Source organism: Mastigoproctus giganteus, unplaced genomic scaffold (assembly GCF_048544385.1).
Source record: "Mastigoproctus giganteus isolate SK-2022 unplaced genomic scaffold, ASM4854438v1 scaffold_20, whole genome shotgun sequence".
Classification (NCBI taxonomy): Eukaryota; Metazoa; Arthropoda; class Arachnida; order Uropygi; family Thelyphonidae; genus Mastigoproctus; species Mastigoproctus giganteus.
The window spans coordinates 242821-249565 of record NW_028328297.1 but is presented as its reverse complement, the minus strand read 5'-3'; positions in this window follow the sequence as shown (position 1 = coordinate 249565).

Sequence of the window (6745 nt, the reverse complement as noted above, 5' to 3'; positions counted from 1 at the left end):
GATGTTGACTGGTGGCGGCATGTGTTTGGACTGTTTTGAAAGAGAGAGCGGGAATTATAGAAGCCAATTCAGAAGAACAGTGCCTATGGAAGTATCTGTAGAAGAGGCATGCAGCAGAAACAGTACGTCTATGAGAAAGCGAGTGGAGAGACTCTGTTAGAGATGAATCATTAATTAACCTAACTGCCCTCTTCTGAATGGAGTCAAGAAGCCTGAGAGAGGTTTTGGGGGCACCACCCCAGATGTGGGAACAATATTCCATGGCAGGGCGGATTTGTGATTTATACAGAGTGAGCAGCTGTTTGGAAGAAAAGTAACGCCGAGAGCGAAAGAGAAAACCAAGTTTTTTAGATGCAGAGGAAGCAATATTTGTAATGTGCTTGTGCCAAGAGAGATTAGAAGTCAGGGTAATCCCCAAAAGAGATATATCATTTTGCCTAGAAATCGGAGTGTCACTAAAGATAAGCATAGGAGCAGAAGAATCCTTTTTGCGAGATATAAGACAAGACTGAGTTTTAGAAGGGTTGAAATCAACTAAGTTGTCTTTGCCCCACTGGAGAATTACCTGAAGATCGGCATTTAAGGAATTGGCAGCAGATTTTCGAAAACTTGAAGCTGATTGAGCAGGACAAGGTTTCTCAAAATGGAAAGTTGAATGCAATGTGCTATCATCGGCAAAACTATGGATAGGATTTCCAGTCAATGGAAGAAGGTCATTGATATAAAAGACGAAAAGAGTGGGGAAAAGAACTGAACCTTGGGGGACACCGGCATTAGTGGAGAAGTTAGAAGACAGAGAGCCATCTACCATCACCCTCAGTGAGCGATCAGAGAGAAAACTGGATAACCAATTACTAAAAACAGTTGGCAAACCATAAGATGGAAGCTTGTTTAGAAGACCTTTATGCCAAACACGATCAAAAGCCTTTGAGATGTCAAGAGCAACTACTTGTGTTTCACCGAACCTTTCCATTGAATTAGTCCATAAATGTGTAACATAAGCCAGAATATCACCAGTAGATCGACACTGACAGAATCCATACTGGCGATCGTTGATCAGACGGAAGGTTTCTAGGTAGTTTAAGAGTTGCCGGTTAATTGATTTCTCCATTACTTTAGAAAGAGTAGAAGTAATTGCAATGGGACGATAATTGGATGGGAGGGATTTGTCACCCTTTTTAGGAACTGGCTGGATATGAGCAAATTTCTAAGCAGAAGGAAAAACACCTTTGGAATAAGAAAGTGAAAAAAGGCGGCAAAGAATAGGAGTAAGTTCAGGAGCACAGGTTTTGAGAACAAGTGGAGAAATACCATCAGGACCTGGAGCTTTCTTAGCATCAAGATTCATCAAAATCCTTCTGATATCCTTTTGACGGAAGACCACAGACGGCATTGAATGGAGAGTGTTAGGAATGGTGGGAGGTGTTTTACCAAGATCATTAATACATGAGCTGGAAGAAAAATGGGATGCTAGCAGGTCAGCTTTATCCTTGGCTGAAGTGACAACAGAACCATCTGGTTTGGACAGAGGTGGGAGCAGAGATGGGCAAAAGTTGCGGCCAATAGCTTTGGCAAGAGACCAGAATGCTCGGCTACCATTAGGGCAAGAAGCAAGTTTTCTACTCTTAGCCTGTTCAAACTCTAGTTTGGACTGATTAATAACTGCTTTACAATTGTTGCGAGCTTTGGTGTAGGCAGAAAATGAAACTGAAGAATTAGAAACAAGCCAATTATGATATGCAACATTCTTCTCTTGGACAGCCTTAGCACATTTGTTGGAGAACCAAGGTTTAGATAAAGGATGAGATCTTAAAGTGGAGTGTGGGATAAAGGATTCCGTTCCTGCAAGAATAATTTCACTGACACGATCTGAGCAAACGTTGACATCAGAAGTTTTGAAACAGTAATCAGACCAAGGAAAAGAAGAAAAGAAGTCTCGCAGGTCATCCCATTTTGCATTCTTGTAATGCCAAACAATACGAGGTTGGGAATAGCCATGAGATAAAGGTTCCATTGGAGAAGAGACAATCACCAATTTGTGATCTGAAGTGCCTAAAGGATCTCTCACTTCAACCTTGTACTTAGAAGGGTTGTTTGTGAGAAAAAGATCAAGCGTATTGGCTGTATGATTAGGATTGTCCGGTATTCTTGTAGGTAAATGGACAATCTCTGCTAGGTCGTTAGTAATTGCAAAAGCCTCAGCATCTCGACCTGCTGGGTCGGTGTAACTAGAAAACGGAAGCCAGCTGGAGTTGTGAACGTTAAAATCACCAAGGAAAATTACCTCACTGTTAGGAAAGTTGGACTGGAGAAAGTCAAGTTGCAAAGAGAGGAAGTCAAAGAGCTCCAAGTGATTAGTGGAGTTGGGAGAACGGCAGAGACAACAGATGAATTTGACACAATGAGGTAGAGAGATTTTAAGCCAGAGAAGAACAAAGAGAGGAGATTCCAAATTGACAAGTCTCTGACAGGGAATATCAGAACGGACATATGCACAAGTACCACCTTTGAGGCGAAAGGAATCATAGAGCAAATAATTTGGACATCTGAGATGAGCAGTAGTTGAATCAACTGATAACTGAGATTCAGTCAGAAAAAGTACATGGGGTTTGGAAGACTGCAAGTGGAAATGGACATCGTTGAGATTGGAATTGAGACCACGTATATTTGTGAAATGAATTAGGAAGTCCTTGGGAGGTTTAGATCTTTTCGCAGATAAGCTTGCTTTATTATTTTGACAATTCATGGTGTATTCAATAGTAAGAAAAAGTGGGTGGGACATGCTGTATGAAGTAATGAAATTTTTGGATATGGCGTACATGTGGTAAGAATATACCCAGATCCTTGACATAACGTGGCCTCGACAATGCTCCCCGCATACACACTACTCGGACTCCCTCCAGTCACTATCTGTCAGAGTAGAGGTAGCAAGAGGTAGCATACAGATGACTTCTCTTTCCACATCTGGGACAAACAAGCACTTCCATATATCAACATCTGCATGCTGCTTACGAGTTACAATTTTTAGAACATTGCATCCTATATACAGATGGCTCAAAAACTGAATCTCAACTTTGAGCAGCAGTTTATTCTTCAGATATCAAATTGTAAAGGATGGCTTCCTTTTCAATTTGGGGAAGTAGGAGTTGAAGCTGTCAGTCTCTGCCTCTTTCTCTTATGTGACTTCCTTTTCAACCAATTAAAAGAAATGAAAAATCAGATGAAGATGACACATTTCTTGAAATTCATCCAGAAGGTGACATTGACACAAGCAGACCAGTCTTCTCAAAGAAGGATAAAGGAAAAATAGACAGGCGTAAGCAAACTACTTCACGGAAGTTAGCAGACACTAGCTAAAACTAAACAATGGATACAGTTATTCAATGGAATTGTCGTGGGCTCTGTGCTAACTTTTACGACTCTTACGATCTCCTATCTGAATACAAGCCTGTTGCAGTATGCATTCAAGAAACAAATCTCACAAATGCAATATCTATGACAGTTAAGCATTACAATATGTATAGAAAAGATAGAAACTCATCTAATTTAGCTCATGGAGGAGTAGCACTCATAGTGAACTCTTTGGTGCCCTCTAGACCTATCTCCCTGCAAACATCTTTAGAGGCAATTGTTGTCCGTGTCACCTTCGGAATCACAATAATATTAGTTTCATTGCACCTATCACCAAATCATACATACACCTTTGCTGATTTAGATAATTTAGTAATGCAAATACCTGCTCCCTTTTGTATTATGGGTGACTGGAATGGCCATCACCCGCTATAGGGTTCTCAACATCTTGACTCCAGAGGACAGATAATTGAAAAAATTTTAGATAAACATAACCTGACAATTTTAAACACTGGTGCTCACACATACGTGCATTTACCATCTGGCTCAACCTCTGCTATTGATTTTTCAATATGCTCTCCCGTGATATTTCCTCTCATAGACTGGACCATTACTAATAACCCTCGCGGTAGTGATCACTTTCCTATTATCTGTACTTTCTGTATAAGTTCTACTCCTCAGAGTAACATTAGGACAACCTGGAAATTTGCTAAGGCTAACTGGATTAAATACCAAGAAATAGCTCACTTAGATACTGTCTTCATAGCAACCCACACAATTGACTCTGCAGTAAGCTACATTACAGATAAAATAATGAAAGCATCCGAGAGTGCTATACCAAAATCATCATCCAAAATCTGGCTTCATCCAAAAATGTGGTGGAACGAAGCATGCAACAGTGCTAAAAAAGAAAGGAACAAATATTGGAATATTTTTTGAAAACATCCAACCGCAGCTAACCTTCTACAGTTCAAGAGAGTCAGAGCTAAAGCTAGTCATATAAGCCGGGAGAGTAAAAAAGAAGCATGGGTGCATTATGCCTCCACCATAAACAGATCCACAGATACTTCTACAATATGGAAAAAAATCAAAAGAATTAACTGTAAATACTCGCAGACAACTTCTCCTATTCTACTTGTAAAAGGGAAAGAAATCTCTGAACCTATAGAAATTGCCAATGCCTTAGGTACTACATTTGAAACACTTTCAGCTGTTGCCACATATGAACCAGCATTTCAATCGCTAAAATCCCAGACAGAAAAATACAAACTAAATTTTAATACTGTCATCCTTCATTCTTATAATCTGCCTCTGACCATGAATGAATTACGTAATGCACTTGCATGAGTGAAAAACAGTGCTCCAGATCCCAACGGGATTTATTACACCATGATCTGTCATTTAAGTGAGGAATGGTTAACTGTACTCTCACAACTGTATAACAGAATTTTCTTAGAGGAGTATTACCCCGCTAGCTGGTGCCATTCTTATGTGTTAGCCTTCCCGAAACCAGGTAAAGACCACACAGATCCCAAAAATTACCGTCCTATTTCTCTAACCAGTTGTCTGGGAAAAACGTTGGAAAAAATAATTAACGCCAGACTGACATGGCTTTTAGAGACTCAAAACATTCTAAGCCCAAGTCAGTATGTTTTCTGGAGGAAAAGATGTACGCTTGATCTCATTATCAAGGCCGAAACAAATATCCGGAACGCGTTCCTGAGAAAAAACACCTAGTCATGGTATGTGTTGACATCGAAAAAGCCTTTGATACAACTTGGCGATATGGGATTCTTCATGACTTGCATAAATTTGGACTTCGGGGTCATCTCCCAAAATTTATTAAGAACTTTCTAGGCAATAGATCCTTTCAGGTCCGATTCCACTCTTCATTATCTCGAGCATATGTACAAGAAGAGGGAGTTCCCCAAGGATCAGTGTTGAGCGCCACACTCTTTGCCATTAGGATTGATTCTATTACCTAGTGCATACCTAACACAGTTGACGCATACTTGTACACTGACGATCTTGCCATGTCATGTCATTCTCAAAATATGAGACTTATTGAAAGATAACTACAAGGCACCATTAACAAAATAGTCTCTTGGGCCAAAAATAATGGATATCAGCTTTCTAAACCAAAAACGACTGCTATGCACTTCTGTCGCAAACATTCTTTACATCCGGATCCAGACTTTCAGTTGGATTCTCATTGTATTACTTTCCAACCTAGTATTAGATTTCCTGGTGTAATATTTGATAAAAAATTAAACTTCCTGGAACATATAAAACATATTCGTTCAAGTTATCTTAGAAAACTAAATCTTCTCAGAGTAATTTCTTCTATGTCATGGGGTGCAGATCGTTACGTGCTGTTATATCTATACCGCCCACTGATCAGATCCCGGTTAGACTTTATGGGTTTCCTGCATATGACTCAGCCAGGCCAAGTGTATTGAAATGGCTCAATCCTGTACATCACAGTGCACTGAGTTGCACTGGGGGCTTTTCACACATCACCAATCTTAAGCCTCTATAAAGAAGCCTATGAACCACCGTTACACCTTAGGCGAGAAACTCTACTACTACATTATGTCAAGTAGACCTAAGTGGACAAGTACTAAATCAAGTGGACCCAATTTCGGCGAAGTCTGGACGGTATATGACAGCCAAATCCTCTGCTTGCACCATCACGATGGTGGGACTTAGTAACCCTGGGTATAACCTCCATGCATAAGTACATGGTGGGTGACCACCCAGGTGTGAACCAACATAAGCAGGGGTCGAAGTGTGGCACCCACATCACATGGAGGAACGCCGCCCCTCTATGTTACCGGGCAGTACTAGGTGGTAGATGACTCTCATCAACCGGTGAAATACCACCACTTTGCTTATTGGAGGCTTGAAGTGGTGGAACCCATGTTTAGTCTCTAGAGCTAAGTTCCAGTCAACCCTTCCCTATCTCTTCCATCATGCAGTATGATTGATGATTTTTGAGGTTATGATGAATGTCGTGGCGAGATCCAATATTCCTTACATTTCGAGGGTAAAGCTCTAAAACAGGGTTCGCAGGCCGGCCGCTAGTTAGTACACCGGACCAAACCTATTTAACAGGATTTAATATTTAACCTATTTAACTTGTTAACAGGAGAGACTGCTTCTACAGGGATGGGATACACTTAAATAGAAAGGGTGCAAGAATGTTTGCTGATGCTATTGAGGCAGTGTTAGGTGGGTCGGAAAACTGCTAGATTGGGGGGATACAAGGACTAATAGATTAACAGTAGCCACTGGCAGAGGTGAAAGTGATTCTCACACTGCTTCTATTGGAATTAGCCGCAGCCTGGAAAATAAGATGCAGGATAGTTCAGAGACTGCTGGGAATCATTGGGGT